This window comes from Geotrypetes seraphini, chromosome 19 (genome assembly GCF_902459505.1).
Source record: "Geotrypetes seraphini chromosome 19, aGeoSer1.1, whole genome shotgun sequence".
NCBI lineage: Eukaryota > Metazoa > Chordata > Amphibia > Gymnophiona > Dermophiidae > Geotrypetes > Geotrypetes seraphini.
Window position 1 is genome coordinate 37893838 of NC_047102.1, and position 19514 is coordinate 37913351.

At 43.6% G+C, this 19514-nt stretch overlaps 2 protein-coding genes across 16 annotated transcripts in view; both read left to right on the top strand.

Moving 5' to 3' along the window:
• LOC117352063 (nitric oxide synthase-interacting protein-like) overlaps positions 1–19514 on the top strand; it is a 742171-nt gene that overhangs the window by 304266 nt on the left and 418391 nt on the right. The gene's annotated exons all lie outside the window — the stretch shown is intronic.
• Positions 1–19514, top strand: part of SYT7 (synaptotagmin 7) — a 425674-nt gene that overhangs the window by 182989 nt on the left and 223171 nt on the right. For 3 of the 15 annotated variants that reach the window (XM_033928082.1, XM_033928085.1, XM_033928083.1), the window contains one exon: positions 9728–9876. The exons of the other annotated variants lie outside the window; for them this stretch is intronic. The gene's annotated coding sequence lies outside the window, so the exon portion shown is untranslated. The remainder of the gene's footprint in view (positions 1–9727; positions 9877–19514) is intronic. 15 annotated transcript variants of the gene reach the window in all.

The window sequence follows — 19514 nt, forward strand, 5'->3', positions numbered from 1 at the left end:
TTTGTCTCTTTCTGTCTGATTCCTTGCCCTGCTTTTCTCACATCTGTTGCTCTGCTATCTTTTTCTCTGCTCTCTGCTCTTCTCTTCTTTTCCATTTTTCTTTCACTCTCCTTTTCTCGTTGTCACGTTTTTAAATTCAGTTCACATTGTTTGAGAATTGAAGGAATACTGATGGTATTTAACAGGTAACATCTGCCTATGCCCTCTCTGCATTATTACTGAAGGTCAGTATTCAACTGTGTTGTAAACATATCTTTTGAAACATGCTAGCGTAGCTTCAAATCAGCAGTTCTATCCATTCAGGGGACATTGTACAACTGAATAATGAAGCAAGCAAGTTAGACATTTCAAGTTATGCCTGCTGCTTAAACATGTAACTTATTTGTGTGGCGGGCAATTCATAACAGGGTACCTGGTAGGAGCTTTTTCTATATAGATGCCATTTGAACATTAAAAAAAATAAGCATTGATGTTAGTGGGACAGACCAAACTTCCATCAAGCCTGGTATCCTGTTTCCAATATGGCCAATCCTGGCAACACACACAAAAAAGTAAAGTATGGATTTTTCCAACTCCATCTTAATATTGGCTTCTGAACTTTTCATTTAGGAATGATTCAAACTTTTTTTTTTAACCATGCTAAGCTAACTTCTTTTACAACATTTTATGGTAATGAGTTCATGAATTTAATTACACATTGACTGAAGAAATATTTTCTCCCGTTTATTTTAAATTTACTACTTAGTAGCTTCATTGTGTGCCCCATTAGTCCTTGTATTTTTAGAAAGAGTAAACAAGTGATTCATATCTACTCATTCCACTTCCACTCCACTCAGTATTTTATAGACCTCTGTCTTATCTCCCCTTAGCTGTCTCTTTTTTTAGCTGAAGAGCCCTAGCCTCTTTAACCTTTTCTCAAAGTAGGAAAATGTCTACTTTCCTTCATAGGCAGCGGAATGCTTTTTTGTTGGGGGGGAGGGCAAAAGCCCAGTATCTTTTTACTTCCTTTCTTTCCTTCCCACAGTCTGGTATATCTCTCTCCCCTCCTTTCCTTCCATTTTCTGATCTGGCATCTTTCTCTCTCCTTCCCCTTCCATCACCCTTCTCCAGAATCTCTCCCTTCTTTGAGTCATCTCTCCTCCCACGTAATATTTCTTCCTCCCTTCCTCCTTTCTGCCCCCTGCAGTCAAACATCTCCCCTCTCTTTCTCCTTTCTGGGCCCCCCTCCCAGTCCAACATTTCGCCTTCCTTTCCCTCCACTAGTCCAACATTTCTTTCTCTTTGCCTCCTGCATGAGTCCTCTCCTCCAGTCCTCATTCCCTCCCCCAACCAACATTTATCCCTCTCCCTCTATGAGTCTAACTTTTCACTCTCTGCCCTCTCCCCTTTCTCCTGAGTGTGACATTTCTCCTTCCCTTCTTTCTGCCTTCCCCATCCATTTCTCCCTCTCTATCTATGAGTCCAACTCTTCCTGCCTCCTGCACACTTTCTCTCTCTTTCCTTGCCCCTTTTCTTCGAGTGTGACATCTATCCCTCCTCTCCTCCCCCCCCCCCCCCCCGTCCATCTCTCCCTCTCTGTCTCTTTGCACACTTTCTCTGCCCCAGCTCTTCTCTTCCCTGCCCCACAATCCACCTTTATTTGCGGCCCAAAGGATGTTGCTGGGGGCAGCCAATCACTTATACTACCCTGCTGCCAACACTGGCATCTCTTCTCTACTGTGGACCCACCTCTGATGAAACAAAAGTTACATCAGAGAGGTCACGCCGCATTAGTGAGATGATACCAGTGCCAGCAGCAGTGCAGTACAGTAGACTGCGCTTAAGTGCACGGCCTTTGGACCGGATCGCCACGTGCACTTAAACGGAGTGTGCACTTAATAAGAGTACGACTTATCAGTCATAAAATTACAGTACACTGTAGTCAAATGCAATAAAACTTTTATTCAACCAAAAACACACCAAATACAATGTACAGTTGTAGAAACAGTACTGTTTGGTCTAATGCAATAAAACTTTTTTTTAAAACCAAAAACACACTACAGTAAAGTAGCTGTCAACCGTGCCAACATTCTACATTTTACTAAAACAATCAGTCGTCGTTTTCTGCACACAGATTGCGCGATTCAGGCTTTGTATCTGACTACTGATGCTATAAAACTGTCCATAATTGTGACAGCCATTTATCTCCAGATAACAACGCAGCGCGTGTAGGGGCTTCAGTGCGTCCAAGAAGGAAACAATCTCTGCGGGTGGTTCATTAGTCGTGATGACAGCAGCAGTATCTCCGTCATCATCAGAGTCTTGGTTGTCTGCAGTGGCCTTAATGACTGTACAGATATCGGCATTAGAGCTGTCAGATGATGTGGGCAGATAGTTGTCAATATGTGCGGGTGCGAGGGTGGGTCTGATTGGCTTGTCTGAACGTGTGAATGCAGTTAACCCAGAGTGAATGTGACATCAGAGAATGGCAGTTGGACCTATATCATATGTGCGTGTAAGCAGATTGTGTGCTTATCAGAAGTGCAATTATCCAGAGTTTATGTCCATTTACTTTAATGTAAAAAAATTTAAAAAAGGGACGTGCACTTAGGTGAAGTTGACTGTATATACGATTGACTGTCAGCTGCGTATGCGATTGGCTGCCGTCAGTGGGAGTCCTTTGGGCCACAAATGAAGGTAGGACCACCTCTGCTCTGGATGATCATTATGCCAATTGGGGGAGGGGCATACCCCCTCCCCATTCTGACGCCTGTGCATTCCTTTGTAGAATATTAGCCTAACTGGTTAAAACTGTTCTCAAGATTTAAGGCCAAAAATCTAGTGTGAGAGTTTAAGTGCTGCAGATATGGGCATAACTTACAGTATTAAGAACATAAGAATTGCCATTGGTGGGTCAGACTAGTGGTCCATCAAAGACCAGTGCTCTAAATGAGTCCAGCCTCACCTGCGTTCGTTCCAGTTTAGCAGGAACTTGTCCAACTTAGTCTTGAATCCCTGGAGGGTGTTTTCCCCTCTAACAGCCTCCGGAAGAGCGTTCCAGTTTTCCACCACTCTCTGGGTGAAGAACTTCCTTACGTTTGTACGGAATCTATCCCCTTTCAACTTTAGAGAGTGCCCTCTCGTTCTCCCTACCTTGGAGAGGGTGAACAGTCTGTCTTTGTCTACTAAGTCTATTCCCTTCAGTATTTTAAATGTTTCGATCATGTCTCCTCTCACTCTCCTCTTTTCAAGGGAGAAAGGCCGAGTTTCTCCAATCTCTCACTTTATGGCAACTCCTCCAGCTCCTTAACCATATTATGTGCATTACATTTGAATCAGCAGGATAAACTTTGCCCTAGAACCCATGCTTCACCCCCGTGAACGCCTGATAAAGCCCTACAATCAGTTAGCAGTATGAAGTTAGTATGTCAGTCATCTATGAACATAAACTATGTGTCCACTGGAATGAAAATGTTTACGATTGCTAGGATGTCTTTATGGAATAAGTTATCTGGTCAAATACGATTATGTGTGGAATGTTCCACTTTTAAAAAACTGCTTAAGACAAAGCTATTTGTTGACGCTTATTTCTAATATGGCATGATAATAATTCCTCTGAATGTCTTGCTTTCCCTTAATTTAAAGCAGATGAGTATTTGTTGAAAGTATTGTAAAGGGCATTTCTTTTATGTTATACGTGTGATGATTTTGGATTGTTATGCTTTAGTGTGTATGTATATTATCTTAGAAACCGCTGAGATTTTTCACAGTATAGAAATTTTTAAAATAAATATGTAAGTTAAGAAGGTACTTACAGATTAGCGCTTAGGTGAAATTTTGGGAGTTAAGTGCATACATATGCGAGTAACTTGGTATGCGAGTGTTTTGCAAGACAAGCAAAATGTTTTATTAAATTTTAACTTGATAAACAAGCGAGGTCTTGCAATATGGGTACGTACAGTATACACGTCATGCCATCTGACGCTGCGGGAGTGTAGTGACTGTTCTAAACGATACAAGGACGTGCAGTATACGCGTGTCACATCACAACTGAACCGATGGTTCTTTTGTGTTAAAGTTTTGGGGTTGTGGACCAAATCGTCTGAGTTTCCATTGTTTCTTATGGGGAAATTTGCTTTGGATTACAAGCATGCTTCTAGAACAAATTATGCTCGCAAACCAACCCCCCTCTTCTAGCAGTTTTTAGCGCGGTGAGCCACGCTGAATGGCCCGCGCTGCTCCTGCCGCTCATAGAGTTCCTATGAGCGTCGGGAGCAGCATGGACTGAATATTGCTGCTTAAATTTATAAGTAATTATGCGTCCCCTACCAAACACCTCAACTCCCTCCCCCCTATGAAATACATAACTTTTGCACGTGATTTATACATCAAAAGTTATTCATGCAACTGCTGTGGATAAAAACCCCATAATATGCAGGGTGGCACGATTGCTGTCAATGTAAGTGTTTTCTAAAATACTGACACACACCCCTTATTTTTTTACTTTGCTGTATACCGGTAGATCCCTGTGACGAAGTCAGGCCTTCAAACCCAATTATGACCGTTTGGTGATGGTCCAGCAGTACTGAAATGAAATACAAGTTTCATAGTTATGTGAACTGCTGCGTTGCTCGACGTCCTCCCCCTTCTCACCATTTCCCACATTCAGTGCCGTCGTTACGCAAGTGATAAACAGTGGGAAGAGGAAGCGGAACGGGATTCAGCCTTTAAAAAAAGAAAAATTAGAAAATCTATCCTTAATCTTACCCATGAAATCCTGCCTTCTCTTAGAGACAAATGCTGCCTCTTGGCTCTTTATCACAAGCAGAGGCAGCATTCGCACCTCGTAAAGGGAGTCTCGTGGTGACTCAGTGTGCTGATCAGGAGGGAACACTTGAGCTACTGGCCTCCTGAGATGTGGGAAAAAAAACCTCTGCAAAAGGCTTAGAATTCTGATTTATTTATGAAGAGCAGGACTTAAATTCATGCATAGAAAAAGGTAGAATCGGGACAAAAAAAAATAGGAAGCCAGTTTGAAACCCTAAAGAGCTCAATTTTGCCCTTTTTTGAAGGGGCCCTTACTGGGGCTAGTAGAGGCAGTGGTGTTGCGAGCGTGAGAGGCGCCTTGGGTGTTGGCGCTCCTCACCCGCCCTCATCTCTGCCCTCCGATCTCCCCCTGCCGTAAGCGCGCCCCCTTCCCCCCCCGCACCACTAGTTGTCTACTGCCATGAGCCACAACAACTTCAACGCGCTCCTCGCGACCCTGTCGTCTCTCCCTCTGACATCACTTCCTGTGCGCAGCACCCGGAAGTGACAGAGGGAGAGACGGCGTGGTCGCGAGGCCCACGTTGTAGTTTGTTGCTCGCGGCGGTGAACAACTAGATGTACAGGGAAGAGGTGGGGGTGGAGAGGAGGAAGGGTGCCGGTGCCTCCACCAACATGGCCCCTGGGGGACAGACCGCCCCCCACCCCCTTTACTGTGCCACTGAGTAGAGGAGTAGCCTAATGGTTACAGCAGCAGACTGAGAACTGTCTAAGTGGCTCACAGATGAAACCGCGTGAGACAATCGCACGTGGACAAACCCACCCAGACAATCGCACGCAGGACGTCAGCGCACTGGATTTCAACAGTATTTTAAAGCGCTCTGAGGGGGAGCGGGCATGTTGGTGCTCCTGTTTAGGGGGGTTGGGGGGGAACCCCTCCATGACAGAGGAAACAACCTTTTTCCCTGATTTTTAGGGAAAAATTACTGTTTCCTCAACGGGAGCGACAACATTTCTAAGTAAGTGGGGGATTCCTTCACACACACACCCTCGGAGCGCTTTAAAATAATGTTGAACTCCAGCGTGCTAACATCCAGCACACAATTGTCTGGGCGGGTTTATCCGCGTGCGATTGTCTCGTGCGCTTTTGACTGGACACCATCTAAGTTCAGTCAAAACGCCCACTGCACATCCTTGTGATCCTGGGCAAGCCACTTAACCCACCTCCATGGCCTCAGGTGCAACATTTAATTGTGAGCCACCTGGGGACAGAAAAAATAGCTACTTTGAGGACTTTGAACTACAACTGAAAAATCTGTGAGCAAAATACAAAATCCCTAGACCCACTATAATCTCCCCAACCTGAAATGTCCTGTCTAAATTAGATTGTAAGCTCTTCTGAGCAGGGACTGTCTATTGTGTTTTAGAATGTACAGCTCTGCGTATACCTTTCAGCGCTATAAAAATAATAAATAGTAGTAGTAATTTTGCTAGAAAACCTAAGTCCTTTATTGGGAGGTCCTGGGGGGAGGGGGGCTTCTGTGGAACATAGATTTATTTATTTTAAAAATTTCTATGCCGTTTAAAACTAAACGGTTTACAGAATTTACATACAGAGCCCACCATTTTAGGATTTAAGGGCAAGTTAGATGCATATCTCCTCGGAAGGCAAATAGAGGGATTTCGGTGACTAAGTTTTCGCCAAGTCGCACCTGGCTGGGCCTCCGCGTGAGCGGATCACTGGACTTGATGGACCCAGGGTCTGATCTGGTGATGTTCAAACAAAATCATAATAAAATAGACATACAAACAATCCTCAGAAATCATATCTACAAACTAATCTACAAACTAATCCCATGGCCTGTATAATAAGAATCATAAGTAGTTCATCAGCTCTGCCAGAGAGGAAAATTATTTTCTAGAAAAAGGCATCTACAAGAAATTTTCTAAACATGCCCTTTTCACGACAGTTTTGCTTTTGGCCCACAAGGGAGTTCCATATCTTAACTCCTGCACAACAAAAAGTCATTGTGCCTGTCTCAGCAAGCCTTGGATTCACAAGTCGTCTTCAGTAAAGCTAGATTCTCAGAACGTAATGACCTCTTTGGTGTATAACTAAGCATATTATTTTTAAACAATTCTGGAATGTTTCCGCACAAGAACTGATGGCGAATCATTACTGCGTTATATTATATTCTGAAGGCGACTGGTCACCAATGCAATTGTTGGAGATGTGACGAAATGTGATGTCTCTTACCCTAACCATTGTAAATCAGTCTGTACAGCCAGAGGCCCTATAGCTAGAGGTTTTCTTAAGCATGCAGTTAAGCTATAGTGAAAAGCCGTCGGATCTGTCAAACGTTTTTCACAAGAGATGTGTTTTGGTCAATCAGTTGTTGAACCTAGAGAGTGCGGGCTAGATGGAGTAAACTGCATATTTATGGGGACTATTATATATCTGGGCTCATAATGGAAAGAAGACGAGAAGCAGATGATTTGAAGAAAATTAGGAATCGGTGCCCGAAGTGCCTGCGTTTTGCCAACTAGGCTGTGTCAGGGGCAGGGCCGGATTTTCCTATAGGCTAACTAGGCTTCAGCTTAGGGCCTCAAGATCAATAGGGGCCTATATTAAAATTGTTAGCAAAATTAAAATTACACTATTCTAAAAACAGTGAACACTAAAACACTGAACCGAAAATAAGGAGAAATTCTACGCTTCGGGATCGGAACCGGCTCCAGTCGCAACGGGGCGCCGACTCGGCTTCTCCCTTTCTTTTTCTCGCCGTGGGAGGAGGATCGAGGAGGGAAAGACGTCAGTCCGGAAACAGCTGGGCAAAGCCCAGCCCCGCGGGGAGAGAGGCAAAATGTGAATCCGTCAGGACAGGGCGGCCCAGACTGGTATCGGGGGGTGGGGAGTGGGGTGGAGGGTTTCAGTGGAAGGGGGATGGGAGGCAGGCAGGCTGGCATCGGAGGGGGGGGTGGGGGGTTTAATGGAAGGCAGGATGGCATGGGGGGGTGTTCAATGGAATGGGGATGGGAGGCAGGTGGGCATCGGAGGGGGGTGAGGTGAGGAAGGACGCACTGGGGGCACTATGGACATAGGAAGGGGCAATGTTGTGTGTTATGTTTGATTAGTTATTGTTACAAGTACTATATATGGTGCTGAGAATAAATGTCCAAATAAGTGTTCTCGACTTTTTTTTATTTATTATCCGTGTCACATTTTTTATAAAGGTTAATACCAATAACAACATGTTTCATTTAACATATTGATATATATCACAGTAATGATGTATTTTATTATTTCTCATGTAATTTACAAACTTAAAAATGGGAGGTGAAAGGGCCTCAAAAGTGGAATAGCCTAGGGCTTCTTTTCATCTAAATCCAGCCCTGGTCAGGGGGCATACAACCAGATGCTAGCACACAATAAACCAAACTAAACTAAACCGTAAGTTTATATACCGCATCCTCTCCATAAAGATAGAGCTCGGCACGGTTTACAGGAACATTAATATAAGGAAGGAATTAGTGATTATAAAGAGGGTAGCGAGATCTACATTTTTGAGAATAGCCAAGTTTTCAGTACTGAAAGACATGATCCTGGGTTCATTACAACTGACAGTCCCAGTTGGTGCGTATCACCAGCTGCTAGTTGGCAAAATGCAGCCACATCGGGCACTGATTCCTGGGAGCCTTGATTTAAGCTACTTTTCTTGTCGGCTCTAGTAGACCGGCTGTTCGGTTGTTTCCTCACCTCTGTAACCGGGCTCCACAACGTAGGTGCCCAAATTACGCAGACTCTGAGCCGGTTCTACAAGAGCCCTTACTCACACAAGTATTCTTAAAGAATATTAGTGAAAGTTGGCATCACACCTAAATCTAGGCTTGTATTCATCCGCCATGTCAATAGCAGGTGGAAATGAGTGCACCTAAATGTATTTTGTAAGTTAAAGACTAGGGCCTGGATTCTCTAACTGGAGCCGATTTTTTAGGTATCTATAGGTGCCCAAACTTAGTAAAAAAAAAACAAAAAACAACCCACTGTTTAAATTACATTTTTAACAGGTTCAAGGCGCTTACTGGTGCCTATAAATTTGGAACCAGAAGCACACCTCTGTAGATGCTTTATTTAATTAATTTATTCAATTTTCTATACCGTTCAACCAACCAGAACTGTCATCCAACTGGCAAAAAAAAAAAATCACCAGGAAAAAAATCCATCCCCCAAAGCACCAGCAGCAGCGGACCTGAGCCCCAAATCCTCTCCCTCTCAAGCCCCAAAGCAGTAGAAGCAGCGGCAGTCCTGAGCCACAAACCACCCCCTCTCCCATCCCAAAGCACCAGCACTGCAGCAGTCCTGAGCCATAAGCCCTCCTCCCTCCCTCCAGTCCCAAAGCAACAGAAGCAGGCAGTGATCCTGAGACACGAACCCCCCTCCCTCTCTTCCTTCCTTACCCAAAGCGACAGCCAGTCAGCAAGAGGCAGTGCTCCAAACAGGCTGCTCATGGCCAGCCCCGGCAGGGCTGTTCCTCTGACACATAATGTGCATCACGTAAGAGGAAAGGTTCTGCTGGGGCTGGCCACGAGCAACCTGTTTTGAGCGCTGCCGCTTCAGGTAAGGAAGGAGGGAGGGGAGGAGGTTGTGGCTCAGAACCACTACTGTGCTGGTGCTTTGGGGCGGGAGGTTGGGGAGACTTGAGATCTGGGTTAGACAAGGTTTGTAATACAGCACTCTCAAGCAACCAGAAAAGCAGTTATCCAGCATCCACCAGTTCCCATGGGTGCCGGATAACTGAGATTCTACTGTAGTGCTTAGTGTGGATTTTTCCCCAGTGCCTAAATTTCAGTACTATTTATACAATATAGCCCTTGGTGCCTGACTGTAAGTGGTTTATTACAGAATAAGGGGATTTGAGCTTATCTTGTAAGGATTTGTTCCTTGCCTCCTGAAATGACTGTGTACCTTTTCCTAATAATCCAGAGACCGCTGTCATGCCCAGCAGGGCTGGAATGAGCAGTAATGTCGGCAAATCACGTCGTCTCACCTGGTGTAGGCAGATTTGCAGAGCTGAGATAGAGGTTGCCTACATGTACACTGAGGGATGAATTCTACAGTCTGCTAAGCCGCAGGTAATTGCCTGGAAAAATTAAATTAGAGGAATACGAAAAGAATCCCCCACCCTCCCCCAGACTGCTTAAAAAGACACATAAGATGCTGAGGGGTTTGTGTGGGAACGTTTCTGTGTCATATGGTTATAAGTGACGCCTCCTCTCCACCGATGGTAACACTGAAGTCTGTATCATTATTATTAATATCATTTGCTACAAAGCGTAACCATGCTTTATTAGTTTTTATTGATTTGATATACTGCCTGTCCTAGCAAAAGGTCTAGGCGGTAACAACTGGATATGTAAAAAACAAAGCAAGGAACTCCATTCGATACAGAAAAGTGACACCATTTGCTCAGATAGACACATACAGGAAAAAAAAAGTTTACAGACACACATGATAGATAGTCCCAGCTTATTAAAGTCTAGAATCTAATAAGAATAGGCAGACAAGACACACCAGCAAAATATGGTGGGGAGGAGTCTTTCATTTAATGTAGCAAGCCAGCTACAAGAAACGAGGTCTCTTGTGAGTCTCCTAGCTAGAAAAATAGACAAAGTCCATCTGGAGAGGATGGCCTCCCTTCATATTAAACGAGTCAGCAGGATGATAATTGCCTTAGAAACAAATGGTCAATATTTAAAAGGGATATATATTTAGTAGAGATGTGCATTTGTTAATCAAAATGACAGGATAACCCATGAAAAATTTTTTTTTTCTCCTGTGTCATCAATAGAGTGCATTATCAATAATAATAAAACCCTTAGCGCGCATGCGCATTGAAACTCCGTGCCTCCGCATACACAGTACAATATCAATGTTGGCATCGGGGAAGCAGGCTTAAATCTGCAGTGGTGACTAGAGGGGTAGGGAGAGAGAAAGAAAGCAAGACAGACAGAAAGACAGGGGGCAGGGAGAGAGAAAGAAAGACAGACAAGGGGCAGGGAGAGAGAAGGAAAGAAAGACAGGCAGGCAGGGGGCAGAGAAAGAAAGACAGACAGGGGAGAGACAGAAAGAAAGACAGACAGAAAGAAAGGGGGCAGGGAGAGAGAGAGAGAGTAAGAAAGACAGAAAGGGGGGCAGGGAGAGAGAAAAAGAAAGCCAGAAACAAAGAAAGGTAAGCAGGGAGAGAGAAAGAAAGAGGGAAAGAGACAGGGGGCAGGAAGAGAGAAAGAAAGACAGAAAGGAAGAAAGAGAAAGAAAGAAACGCCTCAGCACCCCATTGTGCTAAAAGTCTACACATCTATTCTAGCACCCGTTAACGTAATGGGCTAAAAAAACTAGTTGTGTAATAAAGCCCCATACTGCACAATAGAGTGCATTATTTATCCATAGGCACACTGGTAAAGGACAGTGTGCAGTATTGATGATATTAACCTCAAAATGAAATGAAAAATATGTGGGACCCAATATTCAGCTGATGGCAATCACTGTTTTGCTGAGCACCACTGTCATTAACCCCAGGTATACAGAGCCAGCAAAAACACAGTTGGTTAAGAGCACTATTCAGTACTTAACCAGCTAAGGAAAACTGCATCAAGTAGGTCTGACTCTTATGTGGTTCTATTTATATGGTCAATGTTGTATAGTGACTAGGGGCTAGATTCACTAAGCCAGGGGTGTCCAATGTCAGTCCTCGAGGGCCACAATCCAGTCGGGTTTTCAGGATTTCCCCAATGAATATGCATGAGATCTATTAGCATACAATGAAAGCAGTGCATGCAAATAGACCTCATGTATATTCATTGGGGAAATCCTGAAAATCCGACTGGACTGCGGCCCTCGAGGACCGACATTGGACACCCCTGCACTAAGCCCACCGATCATGTTTGCGATCGTGTACTGACCCGATTTTCCTCCGACCCAATTCACTAACCTCATGGCCAATCATCCTCCGATCTGATCCATGCATGCAAATGGGGGGAAATGGCATGCAAAGTAGGAAGGCAGTGATTCACTAACCAAAATCAGGAACACTGACTAGGCTGTCCGATCAACAAAGAAGCGACTGCTGGAGACCAGTCGCTCACATCCTTTCCGACTGCCCCGCTCTCTGCCCCGACTCACCTGCTCTTGCCGTCCTGCTCTCTGCCCTGACTCTCCTTGCTCTTGCTGCCCTTACAATCGCTCCTTTCAGTTTTGCCCACCGCATTTCCACTCCTTCCAGACGGTCCCATCCAGATAATAATTCCTTGACGTAAACCTACATCTGAACAAAGTTAGTTTTTTTAAAAGTCTAGAACCTTTGCTTTTGATTGAACCCTCTCTATACTCATCTTAATACTAAACCATATCATGCAGTGATCACTGGATGCAATGTAACATCAGAAACACTTTCCCCATTTGTAAACATTAAGTCCAGTATGACCCCATCCCATGTGGGTTCCATTACCAACTGCTGGAACAGTTCTCCTTGTAGAGAATCCAGAAGTTACCTAGTTCCAATAGAGAGATTGTAAGCAAATCCTGGGTTTCTGATAAGTCTGTCCTGATGCATTATGGTACCTGTAGCATTGATTGGATAGAAATCCCAAAGTGTGTTGGGATGTAAGTTCAAAATCAGGACTGGCCAAACAGTCTCCAACCTGGAACTGGGCAATTTGGAAGCTCTCTTTATTAAAAAATAAGCACTCTGTATGTTTGAATCCCCCCCCCCCCCCCAATTTTCCTCCCTTAAAAGCTTTCTTTCCCTCCCCCTTCCTCAAAAGAGAAACTCATATTTTTCTAAGCACTTAAAATTTTCTAAGTGGGGGGAGGTTTATGAGGCAGTGAATCAGCGCTTGTAATGCTCCAGACTTTCCAAGATATCAAATTAGTGATGTGTAGTCACCTTTTGAGGTTACTGAAGCATAATTATACCTCTGAATGAAAATTTTCTGGTCCTTTTTAGCTCTTTGTTCAACTTTCAAACCTTTAAGCTTGATCTTCCTGTTTATTTACATTAAATGCACACATCTGGAGGTTCAAGCTTTCTGAAAGAACACATGCTGTTGATCCAGATGTTTCCTATCATTTAAAGAACCAAAGCTCTGTTATTAATGAGGTAGCGTAGGCAGATACTAAGTTACACAGGTTGAAAGTTGCTTTTCTGCAGTTTGCCGAGAGGTGCTATAATGAGATTTTACAGTGTACAATTAACCTTTGGACTGGTATTAATCTGGATCCAGCAGATACAGAAGGAGCAGGATGTTGTAATGATACAAAGGGCAATACAGGAGATGCTTCACTGTTAAAATAATAATATCACCATTTGAATGAGACCCTAACTAGTCTGCAAACTAGATCCGTGACACCAAAGGAAAATTGATTCCGTTTTCCGTTCTTCTTTGTGAATTAATGACCGCAGCCAGGAGAGAGCATTACACTTAGAAAAGCACCAGGCATACAAATCTCACAAATAGGTAATCTTAACCCGGAGGGAAAAGCTATTTCCAGCTCCATCCTGTAACTGGATGATTGCAGCACAGTGCATGGCATGATGGTTCCGCCCCAGAGTTGGAAGGTTTATATTTGTGGGTTCCATTCTAGAAGGTGAGTTTCTGTATATGAAGTCTTCAAGTTCAGGCCTTACTGTGGTCCAGTTTCCTGGTGTTATGTAGCAGAGCATGCAGTTTAGTGAACCTTTTAGGGTGAAACATGAGAGTTGGCAGGCTAGAAGGTCCATGTATGGGGTGGATGTTTTTTCAAGTATACTTACGATTAGGGATTCTTTGATTAAGATTGCTAGTCCTCCTCCTCTCTTTTTCTCTCTGCAGACCACTGTTATTTTGTATCCAAGTGGGCAGACTTCAGTTATTCTAGGATCTGTGTCTGATGTTAGCCAGATTTCTGTGAGGAAGAGGCAGTCTAGGTTCTGGTGCACACGTGCATTTCTTTAAAAAAGGTTTGCAGTTGAAAAGTGCTGGGAATGGGACAATTTTTGATCTGAAAGCAAGATCCTCTAATGCCTTGATCTTCCCTCCTAGTACTGGAGGGCTGCCAACTATATGATCACGCTTCTGGTCAGCACTGAAACATTTGGGAACCCATTTGCCTGACAGCTTTCTCACATCTAAAATCTCATAAATAATACAGCCTATTCATTCTCAGGATATATCCAGCTCCTCCGCTGTCTTTTTAATGGATATTCTTTGATCGCCAAGGATCATGGAATGAATGGCATCTACATTTTCCAGAATTGTCACTTGAGTTGGTGATCTAGAACAGTGTTCTTCAACCATCGGTCCATGGACTGGTGCCGGTCCACAGGGCCAGCATGTGCATCAGGCCCAAAACAATGTTCTTCAACTGCTGGTCCACGCTGCGATCTATGCGGCGTTATATTCGAGCCAACTCCCTCTTCCTCACTGATTCAGTGCACAAAACCACGGGCAGTGGCTCCTACGCGCGTCCTGCGCCTGAACCAGAAGCCTTCTCTCTGACATTGCAACATCAGAGGGAAGGCTTCCAGATGAGGCACGAGACGCGCAAGTAGGCGCTGCCTGCAGCTTTGTGCACTGCCATGCAGGAGTAGGCCAGAAGGTAAGGCATAGCATGGAGGGAGGGAGACAACAAAGGTAGGGAGGAATTATTTTATTTTTGAATTATGTCAATTTTGAGAATTTACATCTGCTGTCAGTGTGCTTTGTGTAGTTTAATTTTGTGGTTAATCGTTTTGTGTTGTTAATAAGATTATATTGTGTATCTGTGAAAAATGAATGGAAAAAATAGTGTTACAGTTAGTACTATTATGGGGGCAGGGTCTGGGGTGGAGATTGGGTAGAGATGGGTGGGGTCTGGCCCATGACTTAGCCCAATGTTCTTCAACCGTCAGTCCATGGACCGATGCCGGTCCACAGAATAATTCTTTTATTTCTGCTGGTCCATAGGTGTAAAAAGGTTGAAAAACACTGGTCTAGAACATTCTTCGCCTTCCGTGTTCCAGTGTCCTGTTCTAAATGCAGCAACCCAGTTCTCGACTGTGGAGGAGGAAGGGCACTTACCGTATATACTCAAATATAAACTAAGATTTTAGGCCTAAAAAATTAGCCAAAATATGGGGGTTTCCGTTGATATTGGAGCCCATCCCAGAAGACCACTGTCTATATTGTCCTCCCACCCCCACCCCCTTGAGCCACCAGCACTGCTAATCCTCCACTGCAATACAAAGCCCCTCCTGAGGCCACCGGTACAGTTCTCAACCCTTCATACCCAAGATGATTGGTGCTGGCGACCAATGCTGAAAGAGCCAGACACTGATGTTGTACGCTGGACTGCTGAGAGGCCTTGAATTGTTTACTTTTGTATTTATATTTATTTGTTATACATGATTGTATTCATCCATTTATATATTGTACATTGTATTATTTATTTATTTATTTAATAAAAACAATTAAGTATAAAAAAAAAGACCTTCCAGCTCCCGCCCTCTCCAAGATTCTCATTCTCATGAGAATCTTGGAGAAGGTGGGAGCCAGAAGGCCTTGAACATGTACAGATGCTTAAGGTCCAACAGCGACCCAGCGTAGGACATCAGCGTCAAGCTCTTTCAGCACCAGCATGTATATGGTAAGTACAGTTCTGGTCAGCGGGGGTAGGAGGTGGACAGCTGTGCTGGAAAAGGAGAGCAGCATTGGTGGTCTGAGGGAGCAGGTTGCAGTGGAAGGTATCAGCGTTGGTAGCCTCAGGAGAGGGGGTTGGAGTGGAGGGTATCAGTGCCAGTGGCCTCAGGGGGGTAGTGTGGAGCAAAGGGTAGCAGCAACTGTGGCCTCAGGTTTGGAGTAGAGAGTAGCAGTGAAGGTGGTTTTGAGGGGGCTGGTGTTACCTTTAGACTTGAATATAAGCCCTCTGGTTTATATTCGAGTTAACTGTTTTTCTACTTTTGGCGGGGGTGGGGGGTGTTATTGCTATCTTGGTTTATAGTCGAATAGTTTTATATTCGAGTACAGATGGTATCCCCTAATATAACTGACAAATCATCATAAATTTATTTGGCTGACTTCTTTTGCATTGAAATCTTTATTGTTTGTGCAATTTTCTCATCATATCTGCAAAATAAATTAAATAATCAGGCTACAATTATGAAATATAGGTCAGATACATGAAACAATAAACACTGATATGATAAAAGTATTTTTAGTCTGAAAATAGGTGAAATAGGAAAAGCCAAAGACTTATCAGCACCTCCTAGTAGGTCACGTTTTCAGGGTATTCCTGAGATTTGCATACAGTGGAGGTAACAGGCTTGCAACTCTCTTTCTCATGCATATTCATGAGGAGATGTTCTGAAATTGGTGGCCCTCAAGACTGGCAGTGAAGTCCAAGGCTCTGGCACAAGAGTTTCCATTGGCAACATTCTCTAGGAAGAAATCTTCCTCTGAGAGATAAACTAAAGCTCTTTACACAATGGCAGAGCACATCAAACCTTGACTACATAATGATTCAGTAGGATTAATCTCATAATCATCTTGATTTTGGTCCTTTATATTTGCAAATTAATTTATTTGCTGACTACTGTCGCGCCACAGTGCCATTAACACCCATCTGTGCTTTATTGTGCTAGCAGCTCTCGATTGCATAATGGGAGGCATTGATATGCGAGAGCTGGCGGAGCAGCGGCCTAATTATGCCTGTAAATAAATGAGACTAAAACTCCATTAATGGCGATTGTTGAGCTTTGTCTGCAATTACGAGTGGCACAAACAGAACTCTGCACTGTTATCGGCGAGCTATCAATAAAATATTCATCATGTTTAGGGGGAAAGAACATGCCTGGAGATAAAGAGTGAGCTTTTAGCCTTATTTAAAAATTAGTGCCGTGGTTAGCCCACTGTCATAACCAAAGGGCTGCTGTGTGAGGAGTTTCGTGTTTAAGTCTTCTGATTCCTGGGTGCAGTAAGGATTGGACACACATGCCCAGTGTTGGGGAGGGAGGCGGGGAGAGAGGGAAGGTGGCTGCTGTGATTCTTCTAACTGTGGAATGGTTTTGAAGGTCTCCCCACCCCCCAAAAAAAAAAAGACTGGCAAGTTCTAAAAGGACTTTCTTTAAGGAGACATCTCTGTATCTCTTAGGGTAGGGTTACCATATGGCTCCAGAAAAAGGAGGATGGATTGAGACATCCGGATTTTACTTCCATTAAAAGCAATGGAAGTAAAACCCAGATGTCTCAATCTATCCTCCTTTTTGTGGAGCCATTTGGTAACCCTACCTCAGGGCCAGCCAGTGCTGCTTGAGCATGCCATTTGGGCTGTGGAGATGGAGATTTAATGAAGGAAAAAATCATGGCAGATAATAAGGGCAAATGTGGTAGCACGGGCATAGCAGTGGGCATGGGATCTTCACCTACAGGCAGCAGATAGTTTAAACCAGAAAATAATCTTTATTATAATTTTACTCATACAGTTGAGTTCACAACATAACATAAGACTGTCTTCTCTCTTAAGCAGGCAAGTCAATTCATCAATAGGGTAGACATCTCTGATGGTGTAGATAGAATGAGGAGGGACCTAGCAAAGTTTGAAGAATGGTCTGGAGTTTGGCAGCTAAGATTTAATGCTAAGAAATGCAGGGTCATGCATCTGTGCTGCAAAAGTTCTAGGGGAAGGTACAGTTTAGGCAGTGAAAAACTTTTGTGTACAAAAGAGGAATGGGGCTTGGGTGTGATCATATGTGGTGATCTTAAGGTGGCCAAAGAGATAGAAAAGGCAATGACAAAAGCTAGAAGGATGCTTGGGTGTGTAGGGAGAGGAATGGCCAACAAGAAAAAGATCCTGATGAGACCTCATTTAGAATATTTTGTACAACTCTGGAAACTGCATGGAGTTGGTCCAGAAGACAGGTACTAAAGTGGTCAGTGTCTTCATCGTAAAGCATATAGGGACAGACTTAAAGATCTCAATATGTATATCATGTAAGAAAGGCAGAAGAGGGGAGATATGATAGAGACTTTAAATACCTCTGTGATATAAATACATAGGTGGCAAGTCTTTCAATTGATAGGAAGCTCTGGAATGAGGGGGCATATGTTGAAGGTGAAAGGGAACAGACTTGGGAGTAATCTGAGGAAATACTTCTTTTCAGAAAGGAGGGTGAATTTGTGGAGCAACCTCCTTGGGGAGGTGGTGGATATGAAAATGATCTGAATTCAAGAAAGCTAGGGACAGGTACATAGGATCTCTAAGGGAGAAGAAAGGATAGTAGATGGCATGGATGGGCAGACTGGACAGGCCAAATAGTCTCTATCTGCCTTCACTTGTCTATGTTTCTGTGTAACATACGTAATCCTTCAGTGTGTCCCCCACAAAGGCATGGTCTTGACAATCAAACATAAAATTGGGTTCTAATATTCTCTGCTACTTCTCTAGCAGTTTTTACCCCTTCTAGATAAAACACTGCCCTACCTTGTAAGCTGTAGTATTCCTCTCAGCAATCTCCCAGCTACTGATGGATGGGTTTGAAGGCATCCCTCAACTATCAATAATAATAATTTAATAATAATAATTTTATTCTTATGTACCACCCAAGCCATGATAGTTTGAGGCGGTTTAATGAGGCGATTCAATGAGGAGACAGAGGCTATCTTCAGCCATAGTCTCCCTGCTTTGCAATGACTGAATCCCAACATCCGGGAAGCTTCATTATTCCTTCAAAGACACCATTTTTGTTCAGTTGCCGAATGGTTCAGGTAGCGGCGGAAGAAAGCTCTTCCAGACATGCAAAACGATGTCCACGCATATGTTGTTTCAACTTTGGAAAAAGGTCGAAGTCTAGCGGACTCATGTCTGGACCTTCCAGCCGTATTCGCGTAGTTTTTCAATGACTACATTCCTTATGTGTGGGTGAGCATTGTCGTGAAGAGTGAGTGGCCTAGCCAAGAGCAACTGAGGTCAGGTTTTGTGAATTTTTTGCAAAAAATAACAATAATACACTGCTGTGACACTTCTTCCACATGGAACTTTGTCAGTGAAGATGATGCCTTCATGATCATAAGCAAAAATCGTCATTTGTTTGACTTTTGATTGAGCTTATCCACGCTCCTGCCTCACGCTGAGCCCATCCCTCGCTGCACGACTGCCTCAGATCTCACGGCCATTGGCACACAAGGCAGGAGCGAGCTTTTCACGAATATTAGGACCAGTACTTTGAAATTATTTTATGTATTTTTATGTGTTTGGTTTTAGTTTTTTGCTTAATTAAAATTCCTGCATCCTGTACATTTTCGTGCAGTTTTGTTTTGTTTTCTTGTTGTGCACCTGTACTGCAGATCTTGTTGGTTCTTTGTTTTGTTTAAGATAGCAAAGGCCTAGATGGCAGATGGCAGAGGTCATCCCTGTGGCATATTTTAAATATGTTTGGAGCAGATGTGGAGGACAATGGTAGCAAAAGGACTGAGAGATCAAGTAGAAGACAAGAGTAGGAATTAGTTTCAGGCTGAATGTGGAAGTTTGTGCCCATCTACCAGAATGGTTGAATTTCAACAGGGCAGATTGGATGAGTTATTTTAATCCTCTACTGCTGAGCATTTGCTATATTTCGGAGAAAGAAAGAAGTGCACAGAAAGAAAAACAAAGGAGAAAGGAAAAATGAGAGAAAGACAAGAGGAAAAAGGAAGGTTAGTAGAAATGCTAGAAAAGAAACTAAACTAAACCTTAAGTTTATATACTGCATCCTCTCCATAAT